This window comes from Entelurus aequoreus, linkage group LG03 (genome assembly GCF_033978785.1).
Source record: "Entelurus aequoreus isolate RoL-2023_Sb linkage group LG03, RoL_Eaeq_v1.1, whole genome shotgun sequence".
NCBI lineage: Eukaryota > Metazoa > Chordata > Actinopteri > Syngnathiformes > Syngnathidae > Entelurus > Entelurus aequoreus.
In genome coordinates, this window is record NC_084733.1 from 80,329,379 (window position 1) to 80,344,438 (window position 15,060).

Consider the following 15,060-nt stretch of genomic DNA (forward strand, 5'->3'; position numbering starts at 1 on the left):
TGTAGTTTGGAGTTATTATATGATATCTAATAAAATATCTAGTTAAGAGCCTATTTATTTTATCTTTATAATATGCTGCATGCTAGTTAAAAAAAACAAGCTGCGGAGAAGAAATCTTTCAACTGCTTTCTTATAGTCGATAAAGCAGCGCCACTAATCAAAAGTATTGAATTTCTCTCGCTAACGAATAAAAGCCAATCAGATATGAAAGCTAATCCACACGACATTGGATCCACATTTTAATATCCCTCTGATTGAATCATTCCAAATTATGTCGCTTTACCAGACGCTAACTTTTGACACAGGTGGTTTTTATTCACCGACGGTAAAGAACTATGCAGCCTGACGACATAAACGCATCAAATAAACCCGTGACGGTGTGGTACCTTTCACTTTTGAACCGATACGGTACCAATCCCCGGTATCTGGGAATCAATACTCAACGCTACTGATATTTTGGTGCTAGTTGTTCCTACTAAAAAATGTAAAACATGTATGAGTCCGATTGCAGGTATGCGTTTATTTGTTTGCCATGGCCAGGAAGTAGTCTTTGCCATTAAGCTGAATGTTTTTTTGTTGAGTCCTACAAAGTGTTTTTACTGTAAGTATTGTACTTATTACACGTCAGATGTTTGATTGTAAATTGTCTTTACCAAATCGCCATGTAAAATCGCTAATGCTACTTGGCAGCATGTCTAAGGCATATCCAATGTGAATTAGCATTGAGCTAGCGCATTTTGCTTTCGTCGCCACTTTCGGACGCGACGTATTATTAGTAACTACTACTAGAATTAGTTGTAAATATTTTGATTAGTTGTAACTACTACTTGTATTAGTTGTAAATATGTGTATTATTAGTAACTACTCCTTCTGTTAGTATTAAATTGTCATGATCCGTTGCCCGGATCATCTTTTGTTTAAGTTGAGTATTTCCTCAGTTGTTGATTTAGTTCTGCTTCAGCACCCTGGTTTGTTTCTTTGTTGCCATGGGTGCTGATTATTATCACCTGCCTCTGATCAGGGGCCGGGACTAATAATAATAAATACTTGTATTATTAGTAACTACTCCTCGTATTAGTAGTAAATACTTGTGTTATTAGTAACTACTACTTTTATTAGTAGTACATAATTGTATTATTTGTAACTACTACTTGTATTAGTAGTAAATACTTGTATTAGTAGTAACTACTCCTTCTATTAGTAGTAAATTGTCATGATCTGTTGCCCGGATCATCTTTTGTTTAAGTTTAGTATTTCCTCAGTTGTTGATTTAGTTCTGTTTCAGCACCCTGGTTTGTTTCTTTGTTGCCATGGGTGCTGATTATTATCACCTGCCTCTGATTACGGGCCGGGACTAATAATAATAAATACTTGTATTATTAGTAACTACCCCTTGTATTAGTAGTAAATACTTGTGTTATTAGTAACTACTACTTTTATTAGTAGTACATAATTGTATTATTAGTAACTACTACTTGTATTAGTAGTAAATACTTGTATTAGTAGTAACTACTCCTTCTATTTGTAGTAAATTGTCATGAGCTGTTGCCCGGATCATCTTTTGTTTAAGTTGAGTATTTCCTCAGTTGTTGATTTAGTTCTGCTTCAGCACCCTGGTTTGTTTCTTTGTTGCCATGGGTGCTGATTATTATCACCTGCCTCTGATCAGGGGCCGGGACTAATAATAATAAATACTTGTATTATTAGTAACTACTCCTCGTATTAGTAGTAAATACTTGTGTTATTAGTAACTACTACTTTTATTAGTAGTACATAATTGTATTATTTGTAACTACTACTTGTATTAGTAGTAAATACTTGTATTAGTAGTAACTACTCCTTCGATTAGTAGTTAATAGTCATGATCCGTTGCCCGGATCATCTTTTGTTTAAGTTGAGTATTTCTTCAGTTGTTGATTTAGTTCTGTTTCAGGACCCTGGTTTGTTTCTTTGTTGCCATGGGTGCTGATTATTATCACATGCTTCTGATTAGGGGCCGGGACTAATAATAATAAATATTTGTATTATTAGTAACTACTCCTTGTATTAGTAGTAAATACTTTTATTAGTAGTAAATACTTGTATTATTAGTAACTACTACTTGTATTAGTAGTAAATACTTGTATTAGTAGTAACTACTCCTTCTATTAGTAGTAAATTGTCATGATCTGTTGCCCGGATCATCTTTTGTTTAAGTTTAGTATTTCCTCAGTTGTTGATTTAGTTCTGTTTCAGCACCCTGGTTTGTTTCTTTGTTGCCATGGGTGCTGATTATTATCACCTGCCTCTGATTACGGGCCGGGACTAATAATAATAAATACTTGTATTATTAGTAACTACTCCTTGTATTAGTAGTAAATACTTGTGTTATTAGTAACTACTACTTTTATTAGTAGTACATAATTGTATTATTAGTAACTACTACTTGTATTAGTAGTAAATACTTGTATTAGTAGTAACTACTCCTTCGATTAGTAGTTAATAGTCATGATCCGTTGCCCGGATCATCTTTTGTTTAAGTTGAGTATTTCCTCAGTTGTTGATTTAGTTCTGTTTCAGGACCCTGGTTTGTTTCTTTGTTGCCATGGGTGCTGATTATTATCACCTGCCTCTGATTAGGGGCCGGGACTAATAATAATAAATACTTGTATTATTAGTTACTACTCCTTGTATTAGTAGTAAATACTTTTATTAGTAGTAAATACTTGTATTATTAGTAACTACTACTTGTATTAGTAGTAAATACTTGTATTAGTAGTAACTACTCCTTCTATTAGTAGTAAATTGTCATGAGCTGTTGCCCGGATCATCTTTTGTTTAAGTTTAGTATTTCCTCAGTTGTTGATTTAGTTCTGTTTCAGCACCCTGGTTTGTTTCTTTGTTGCCATGGGTGCTGATTATTATCACCTGCCTCTGATCAGGGGCCGGGACTAATAATAATAAATACATGTATTATTAGTAACTACTCCTTGTATTAGTAGTAAATACTTGTATTATTAGTAACTGCTACTTCTATTAGTAGTAAATAATTGTATCATTTGTAACTACTACTTGTATTAGTAATAAATACTTGTATTATTAGTAACTACTCCTTGTATTAGTAATAAATACTTGTATTGTTAGTAACTACTACTTTTATTAGTAGTACATAATTATATTATTATTAACTACTACTTGTATTAGTAGTAAATACTTGTATTAGTAGTAACCAATCCTTCTATTAGTAGTAAATACTACTTCTATTATTAGTCAATACTTGTAATATTAGTCAATAGTTGTAATATGAGTATTATTAGTAAATACTACTTGTAATAGTAGTAAATACTAGTATTATTAGTATTTAAGCTACATTAAGCCATGTTTACCGCTAAAAAGCCGGACTAAAGTATTGGGACGCACACAGGAAGTGAAACGTGAAGACTTTGCGGCGATTCGGGTTTGAGGCCCCTCATCTGGGCGTTCAATCGCAGCGTTCAGGACCGCTCGACTCGCACAAACACGCCGGCTAATCAGCCGCAAGACGCCGGCGCCTCTCGCCGCGTCAGTCGGGCATTAAGGGGCTTTGTTGCCGCTCCGCCGGCGTCGACGGGGGAGAAGATGACGTCCTTGAGCTCGCTTCTGTGCACAGAAATGTTCTTTTTTAATTTTTTTTTTTGTAGCTGACACACGCGATCACCTGATCCCGTCTTCATGATCGGGTGGTTCGAACTGCCTTGCTTCTTAGATCTTGGAACACGAGCTACAGTCGCGATCAAAAGTTGACATACACTTGTAAAGAACATAATGTCATGGCTGTCTTGAGTTTCCAATCATTTCTACAACTCTTATTTTTTTGTGATAGAGTGATTGGAGCACATACTTGTTGGTCACAAAAAAAAACATTTGGTTCTTTTATGAATTTATGAGTCTACTGAAAATGTGAGCAAATCTGCTGGGTCAAAAGTATACATACAGCAATGTTAATATTTGCTTACATGTCCCCTGGTAAGTTTCACTGCAATAAGGCGCTCTCTTTCTCCACTGCGGGCGTGCCTCCTCGCGTCCGTAGACAATCTGCAATCCGCGCACCTGCCCGTGATGAGCGAGCTGCCTTCATAAGCCCACACAACCTGCCATGCTGTGCCGGAATATAGTCTTCTGTACCTGTTTTCCTTCCGTTGCCTTGGTTTCGAGGTGTGCGTCTCGCTCCCTTGGACTTCCCCCTCCCCTGGATCTCGACTGCCTTCCCGGATCTCGACCCCCCTCGCATGGACACGGACTCTGACGCTTCTCTCTGGTCCCGGATCACCTGCCTGCCCCATGGTCTGCCTCGTTCCTTCGCTCTCATCAACACTTGGTAACACACTTCAGCTAATCTACACACATAGTCACACACATACGCTCTTGGATTTTGTCACACACCATTCTATAGTTTACTAGTATTGTTTTGTATTATTATATATATTGACTATATATATAATAAATTATTGTACATACCATCCCCTGGTGTCTGTTGCCGTCATCTACCCCCAGCAATCAGAACACATTATATTTTATACATTTTGATTTCTATTTACTGTTTTAATTGGTTTTTCCCTTTAAAATTGTTTTTATTCATATTTATTTTTATATTGGTTCTATATTTATTTATTTTTTGTTTTTATTCAGTCATTGGTGGAGCTAAGGTTAATATTTGATTATTGTTTTTAATATTGTTTTTAATACTGTTTTTAATGTTGTTGTGCAGCACTTTGGAAACATTTTTGTTGTTTAAATGTGCTATATAAATAAAGTGGATTGGATTAGCCTGATTTAGCCATTCCTTTACCACAGAACGTTCTTCCAGAAGTTCTTATCTTTGTCCATGTGATGTCAGATGAAACAAAAATTGAGCTGTTTGGCCACAATACCCAGCAATATGTTTGGAGGAGAAAAGGTGAGGCCTTTATTCCCAGGAACACCATTCCTACCGTCAAGCATGGTGGTGGTAGTATTATGCTCTGGGCCTGTTTTGCTGCCTATGGAACTGGTGCTTTGCAGAGAGTAAATGGGACAATGAAAAAGGAGGATTACCTCCAAATTCTTCAGGACAAGCTAAAATCATCAGCCCGGAGGTTGGGTCTTGGGCGCAGTTGGGTGTTCCAACAGGACAATGACCCCAAACACACTTCAAAAGTGGTCAAGGAATGGCTAAATCAGGCTAGAATTAAGGTTTTAGAATGGCCTTCCCAAAGACAATGCTGAAGAAACAAGTCCATGTCAGAAAACCAACAAATTTAGCTGAACTGCACCAATTTTGTCAAGAGGAGTGGTCAAAAATTCAGCCAGAAGCTTGTGGATGGCTACCAAAAGTGCCTTATTGCAGTGAAACTTGCCAAGGGACATGTAAGCAAATATTAACATTGCTGTATGTATACTTTTGACCCAGCAGATTTGCTCACATTTTCAGTAGACCCATAATAAATTTAAAAATTTTTGTGACCAACAAGTATGTGCTCCAATCACTCTATCACAAAAAAAATATGAGTTGTAGAAATGATTGGAAACTCAAGACAGCCATGACATTATGTTCTTTACAAGTGTATGTCAACTTTTGACCGCTCTGGCCCTTATAAAACATACAGAGTATGTTGCAAATGTGTCAAAAATGATGGATGGGGGGGGACTTTTTAGTTACTTTTAGCTCCGCCATCGTGGTCACGGTCGAGTGGGAGGATGCAGCGGCAGTAGAAGGCCCGGTGGGTGACGTTAAGGTCAAAGGTTAGATGATCCTGACGACTCGAGTGAAACAATGTCATCAGAAACATCTCGTGCCTTCTCTGCTCGATGTCGATTTACTGCTGAAAATAGTCCAAAAATGGCGCGCATGGAAATCAACGTTTAAGAGGTTAGCTTCAAGTTTATTAATAATATTCATCAGTCATGAAAATAAAAGGATTCTCCACCCAGGTGTTTTTAACACATGACAACCTGATGTTTATGTTTCAGATGAGGAACGTACATAAGAAGATAAAAACATGACACATAAAATCAAGGAGTAGTAGGATCACACGGACTAATAACTTTCTTTTTTTTTTTACATTTTTTACATGGAAAACCTAGAAGAAAAAGCAAACTGCAAGTCCAAATATTCACTGAAAATAAACCAAACATGGATTTGGACTACAATAAGATATGCATATCATATTATATAATATTATTTACAATCCTATTTTACATAATAACTCATTTTAAGCTGCATTCTAGTCTATTTTATTTAAAATGTTTTTACAGTCATATTTAAATAACAATCTTTATTTTTTTTAACTGTTTTGTTACTTAATTAAATGCAAAAAAAAATTATGTGTATTCACATTGATTGCAAAAATCTGTTTGTTTTTATAGTTAAAATCATTGTAATTTAAAAAATCACACCTTTGCAGGACATATTTTGAAAAAAGAAAAATATACATAGACAGGACATATTTTTTAAAAAAAATACAGATTGACAGTACATATTAAAAAAAGAAGAAAAATAGACATTGACAGGAAATGTTTAAAAATATAAAATATAGATACACATTGACAGGACATATTTAGAAAAAAGAAAAATACACATTGACAGGACATATGAAAAAAGAAGAAATATACATTGACAGGACATATTAACAAAGAAAAATACACATTGACAGGAAATATAAAAAATAAAAAATACACATTTACGGGACATATTTAAATAAATAAAAAATACACATTGACAGGACATATTTTAAAAAATAAAATAAAAATACACATTGAAAGGACATGTAAAAAAATATAAATACACATTGACAGGACATATAAAAAAATGAAGAAAAGTACACATTGACAGGACATATAAAAAAAGGAAAATACAAATTGACAGGACATATAAAAAAGAAAAAGAAACATTGGCAGGACATATTAAAAAAGAAAAATGCACATTGACAGGACATATTTTAAAAAATAAAATGAAAATACATATTGAAAGGACGTATAAAAAAAGAAAAATACACAATGACAGGACATAAAAAAAGAAGAAAAATACACATTGACAGGACATATTTTAAAAAATAAAATACAAATACACATTGACAGGACATATAAAAAAAGAAAAATACACATTGACAGGACATATAAAAAAAGAAGAAATATACATTGACGGGACATATCAACAAAGAAAAATACACATTGACAGGACATATTAAAATAAACAAAATACACATTGACAGGACATATTTTAAAAAATTAAATAAAAATACACATTGAAAGGACTTATAAAAAAAGAAAAATACACATTGACAGGACATATTTTTAAAAATAAAATACAAATACACATTGACAGGACATATAAAAAAAGAAAAATACACATTGACAGGACATATTAAAATAAATAAATTACACATTGACAGGAAATATAAAACATTTAAATACACATTGACAGGACATTATTAAATTAAAAAAATACACATTGACAGGACATATTTAAAAAAAAATAATTAAAATACACATTGAAAGGACATATAAAAAAATAAAAATACACAATGACAGGACATATAAAAAAATGAAGAAAAGTACACATTGACAGGACATATTAAAATAAAGAAAATACACATTGACAGGAAATATAAAACATTTAAATACACATTGACAGGACATATTTAAATTTAAAAAATACACATTGACCGGACATATTTTAAAAAATAAAATAAAAATACACATTGAAAGGACATATCAAAAAATATAAATACACATTGACAGGACATATAAAAAAATGAAGAAAAGTACACATTGAAAGGACATATAAAAAAAAGGAAAATACAAATTGACAGGACATATAAAAAAGAAAAATAAACATTGACAGGACATATTAAAAAAGAAAAATGCACATTGACAGGACATATTTTTAAAAATAAAATAAAAATACACATTGAAAGGACGTATAAAAAAATAAAAATACACAATGACAGGACATAAAAAATGAAGAAAAATACACATTGACAGGACATATATAAAAAAGAAAATTACAAATTTACAGGACATATTAAAATACAATAAAAATACATATTGACAGGACATATATATAAAAAAAACAATAAACATACACATTGACAGGACATATAAAAAATACAATAAAAATACACATTGACAGGACATATATAAAAAAACCAATAAAAATACACATTGACAGGACATATATAAAAACAACAAAATACACATGGACAGGACGTATAAACAAATACAATAAAAATATACATTGACAGGACATATATAAAAAAAACAATAAACATACACATTGACAGGACATATAGAAAAATACAATAAAAATACACATTGACAGGACATATATAAAAAAACAATAAAAATACACATTGACAGGACATATATACAAAAAACAATACAAATACATGTTGACAGGACATATTAATATATATATATGTAAAATATATATATTAATATAATAAATTAAAAATACACATTGACTTGCGATATTAAATTGTTTTTATTTGTAAAACTGTAAATATGTGATGTAGCTGTATGCAAGTTTGAACACATAACACTATTTATTACTATTGTCTTTTTTTAACACCGTACATGAAAAATACATATTTCAGTGCAGATGTTAAATTGCTTATTAAAATAGCAGCAGTGTGTTTTTATCTTTTGATGCGCCGGAGACGTTTTAGCGTCTTCTTAGTGCAGCTCAGAAGGATTACTGACTTACTTCTCGCTTGTTACTTTCCACACCAACTCCATCCTAACAAAGCCAATTGTACCTCTTCTTACACACACAGTGTGTGTGTGTGTGTGTGTGTGCGTGTGTGTGTGTGCGTGTGCGTGTGTAGATTGAGAGACAAGTAAAGCCCGAGGCTGAAATATAATCTTTATCCGTGCAGAAAACATCTGATAAAGTAACAATAACTCTGGGAGCGAATGAGGAGGCTGCAAAGTGTCTGGCGTGTACGTCCATTAGTACTTACTGTAGTAGTACTGATACTTACTGTATCTACTGATACTTACTGTATCTACTGATACTTACTGTATGTATTGATACATACCGTAGTACTAATGCATAGTGTATGTATTGATACTTACTGTAGTAGTACTGATACATACTGTATGTATTGATTCATTCTGTAGTAGTACTGTACTCTTATAGTACTGTGCATCCAGAAAATATTCACAATATTTCACTTTTTCCACATTTTGGAATACTTAATTTCCCCTCAAAATTCGATAACACTACACAAGGACAGAATAATATACAAGAAAACACTAATAATAATTCTATAACACAACACAGTGATAGCATAATAGTTGATGGATAAGCGCTAAATAATTCTAATCCATTAATATTATTATTAATATACAACAAAACAATAATAATAGTTCTATACAGCAACCCAATTAAAGAATAATATAAAATAAAACACTAATAATAATTATATAACACAACACAATGATAGAATAATATACAATACAACATTAATACTACATCTATAACACAACTACGGTACAATAAAATACAATAAAACACTAATAATGATTTTACAACCCAACAGTGATACAACAGTACACAATAAAACACTAATAATAAATCTACAACACAACAATGAAACAATAATACACAATGAAATACAACTAAAAACTTTATCTGATGATGATGTTGTCATACAATGACAATTGTCTCAACCAAACAATACAACATTTAAATTAGTGTTAAACAATTTTTATTGAAAGTTAATTTCAAGTATTATTATGATGAAGATTATTATAATTATTCTTTCACGACTACGATAAAGCAACTTTATTTTCAAAAGTTTAAACTTTATATACCACCAAAATAAATCACCAAAATTATAAGATTTTTTTTGTTTGTTAAAGAATCGCAATTTTCCTGTAAAATCCTATGAAATTATATATTTTTAAATAAAAACGCAGCCTTATATCTTAAAAATTATGAATATTTATTGTAGTATATATATATATATATATATATATATATATATATATATATATATATATATATATATATATATATATATATATATATATATATATATATATATATATATATATATACATATATATATATATATATATATATATATATATATATATATATATATATATATAAAAATATATATATTGTAGTATATATATATAAATATATATATATTGTAATATATATATATATATATATATATATATATATATATATATATATATATATATATATATATATATATATATATATATTGTAATATATATATATATATATATATATATATATATATATATATATATATATATATATATTGTAGTATATATATATATACATATATATATATATATATTGTAGTATATATATATATATATATATATATATATATATATATATATATATATATATATATATATATATATATATATATATATATATATATATATATTGTAGTATATATATTGTATTTTTTTTTTTATCATACTGACATTATTTAAAGTACATTTGTGTTTTTTTAATCATCATATTGTAAATATAAAGTGGATATAAATGATTAGATTTTACACTAATTAATTAGCTTTGTCAGCGATAACACAAAGTTAAGTTTGTTTAGTTGAATCTAATTCTGACTTACTTTGGATTGTTTGCAGCATCTTTAGTACACAAAAAGTATCAAAGTACTCTAAGTAAGTTGGTCTTACTGATTTATTGTGTTTTTAAAGGAGCAATGACTTTTTTAGGGGAAGTGGGCGGGGCTTATCTAGAAGTCAGGAACAATGGAGGCTGTTTCCGGTGTGTGTGTGTGTGTGTGTGTGTGTGTGTGTGTGTGTGTGTGTGTGTGTGTGTGTGTGTGTGTGTGTGTGTGTGTCTGTTCTTGTATTTCTACCCTTCTTGAGACATCAACAAGGAAAAGTACCATCCATATGAGGAGGTGTGAACAAGTTAGGACATAAATCATGGTCCCAATACGGAAAAACATTGCATATAATAGAGAATGTCTCATTTGCACCCCCTGGTGGTGAAATCTATCAAAATGAGGGTCGTCCCCAAAAGGAAGGATTTTTCCAATTGACTGTGTGTCGGTTTTAAAAGTGCTCCCCCTCTGGTCAACATATGAATTAACAAGTGTGTGTAAGAAATTGAAATGCGCCCCCTTTGGCCAAAATTAATTTTAAAAATAAATATATATATATATATATATATGTATATATATATATATATATATATATATATATATATATATATATATATATATATATATATATATATATATATATATATATATATATATATATATATAAAATAAAAATTAAAAAATTTAAAAAATATATATATATATATATATATGTATGTATATGGAGACATACTGTAATAACTTGAAGTAAGTAATGAAGATTAAAAAACAATTCCATCCATCCATCCATTTTCTACCGCTTGTCCCTTTACAAACAAACAAAAACAAACTAAAAGCAGTCTTTTTCTTACAATGTGCCGACTTCTTTCTTGGGAACAATTTCTCATATTCTTTCAGTTTCTGTAATATTGCAATATTTTCTCGTAAAATTACGACTTTTTTTAATGTGAAATTATTACTTTTTTAATGCAAACTGGTAACATTTGTCATCTAAAATTCTAACTTTTGTCACAATATTGCCAATTTTTTGTTGTTCTTCTTGTAAAACAGTGACATTTTTTGAGTAAAATGATGACTTTTGTCATCATTTTGCCAAGTAAAATTCCGATTACTATTATTATAATATAGCCAAAATGTTAAAGTGTTCTTATAAAATTGCAACTTTTGTCAGGTAAAATTACGACTCTTTTGATAAAATTGCCAAAATTTTAAACTTTTCTTGTAAAATTGCGACTGTTATTGAGTAAAATTCCAACTTTTATCATAATATTGCACAAATGTTCCGTTTTTCTTGTAAAATTTTGACTTGCGTTGAGTAAAATGACGACTTTTATTATAATATCGCCAAAATTCTAAGTTTTTCTCGTGAAATTGTGACCTTTTCCTTGTGAAATTCCAACTCATTTTTCACAACAAGTTTTTTTATATTTGCATAGTAGGTATATATTATTAATGTTGTAAATATATCTAGAAAGGCTGGTCCTAAAGAGGTAGGCTTTTTGCTCAAGTCTCAAGAAGGTAACAAATACAAGATTGTATGTATGTGTTTGAGTGTGTGTGTGTGTGTGTGTGTGTGTGTGTGTGTGTGTGTGTGTGTGTGTGTGTGTGTGTGTGTGTGTGTGTGTGTGTGTGTGTGTGTGTGTGCGTGTGTGTGTGCGTGTGCGTGTGTCTGTGTGTGTGTGTGTGTGTGGTCCAGTGGGCTGTGACGTGAGGACGGACGTAGGCATCGCCTTGTTGGTGTGTTGCTTTGCGCACGCAGGCGGTCAACAGGCCTAGGAGGTCACAATCCCACCCGGTCATTAAGTGGAAGCACCTGGACGCTCTGATCTACACCATACACACACACACACACACACACACACACACACACACACACACACACACACACACACACACACACACACACACACACACACACACACACACACACACACACACACACACACACACGCACACACGCACACACAGGGGTGGGTACACCCGAGACCGGGCGCGTCATTAAATCGCTCGACATCCAAAATCCAATCTCAATAACCCAATGGTGTGAAACACGATACAAATATAAGGAAAGTAAAGACATAAACAGTAAAGCAAAAGGAAAATTTAAAAAAAGGAGAATAAAAAAACGAGTAAAATTAAAACATTGGGATAAAAAACTAGTCGAATAAAACCATAAGAAAAATAAGAACATAAGGAAAATAAAAACATAAAGGACAAAAAAAAAAACATAAGGAGGATAAAACAATAGGGAAAGTGAAAACAAAAAGAATAAAACAATGAAATAAAATAAAAACATAGGGAGAATAAAAATACATAAGGAAAATAAAAAATATAAGGCGCCTAAAAACACAAAGAGAATAAAAACATATAGACAATAAAAACGAGAAGAATGAAAACAAAAAGAGAAAAAAAACATAAAGACAATAAAAACAAGGAGAATAAAAACACCAAGAAAATGAAAACATAAAGACAATAAAAACAAGGAGAATAAAAACACCAGGAAAATGAAAACGTAAAGACAATAAAAACAAGGAGAATAAAAACACAAGGGGAATACAAACATAAAGACAATAAAAACAAGGAAAATAAAAACATAAAGACAATAAAAACAAGGAGAATAAAAACACCAAGAGAAAAAAAACATAAAGACAATAAAAAAAAGGAGAATAAAAACACAAGGAGAATAAAAACAAGGAGAATAAAAACACAAAGAGAATGAAAACATAAAGACAATAAAAACAAGGAGAATAAAAACACAAGGAGAATAAAAACACAAGGAGAATAAAAACATAAAGATAATAAAAACAAGGAGAATAAAACATAAAGACAATAAAAACAAAGAGAATAAAAACAAAGAGAATAAAACATAAAGACAATAAAAACAAGGAGAATAAAAACACAAGGAGAATAAAAACTTAAAGACAAAAACAAGGAGAATAAAAACATAAAGACAATAAAAACAAGGAGAATAAAAACACCAGGAAAATGAAAACGTAAAGACAATAAAAACAAGGAGAATAAAAACACAAGGGGAATACAAACATAAAGACAATAAAAACAAGGAAAATAAAAACATAAAGACAATAAAAACAAGGAGAATAAAAACACCAAGAGAAAAAAAAATATAAAGACAATAAAAAAAAAGGAGAATAAAAACACAAGGAGAATAAAAACACAAGGAGAATAAAAACAAGGAGAATAAAAACACAAAGAGAATGAAAACATAAAGACAATAAAAACAAGGAGAATAAAAACACAAGGAGAATAAAAACACAAGGAGAATAAAAACATAAAGATAATAAAAACAAGGAGGATAAAACATAAAGACAATAAAAACAAAGAGAATAAAAACAAAGAGAATAAAACATAAAGACAATAAAAACAAGGAGAATAAAAACACAAGGAGAATAAAAACTTAAAGACAAAAGCAAGGAGAATAAAAACATAAAGACAATAAAAACAAGGAGAATAAAAACACAAGGAGAAAACAACCACTGAGAATAACAACATAAAATGAATAAACACATAAATAGAATAAAAACAAGGAGAATGCAACATTTTCGTAAATGTGCAAATTTTTCTTAACAATTTAAAAATAAATAACCACACTTTTGTATTTTGTTTGCTGCTGTTGTAAAAATGAGATAGTCTCTGCCATGCTTTTATTTTGAAGCTCACTTTGCACCGAACAGGAAGTCGCGGTGTGCACGTTTTAAAGCTGTGTAACCGACAACTCGTCTATGTTGCCAACCACTCACAGCGTGAAGTCCTGGTCCTGCATCTTCTTCTTAGTACTCGCTTTAGTCAACATCGACGTATATCGACCCGCTTGTGTCGACATTCAATGTTAGCGTCAAAGTGTCATTTCTATGAATAATGGATCTGTTCACGTCAACATGTGTTGCATATTTTTTTACCTTCATTATGATCACTAATCAGTGACATTATTACTTTCTAATTGCAACACTTTGTGCCGACATTCAATGTTAGCGCCAAAGTGTAATTTCTATGAATAATGGATCTGTTCACGTCAACATGTGTTGCATATTTTTTACCTTCATTATGATCACTAATCAGTAACATTATTATTTTCTAATTGCAACACTTTGTGCCGACATTCAATGTTAGCGCCAAAGCGTAATTTCTATGAATAATGGGTCTGTTCATGTCAACACGTGTTGTGTATTTCTTTACCTTCATTATGATCACTAATCAGCGACGTTATTACTTTCTAATTGCAACCCCTTGTGTGGACATTAAATGTTAGCGCCAAAGTGTCATTTCTATGAATAATGGGTCTGTTCATGTCAACGTGTGTTGTGTATTTCTTTACCTTCATTATGATCACTAATCAGCGACGTTATTACTTTCTAATTGCAACCCCTTGTGTGGACATTAAATGTTAGCACCAAAGTGTCATTTCTATGAATAATGGATCTGTTCA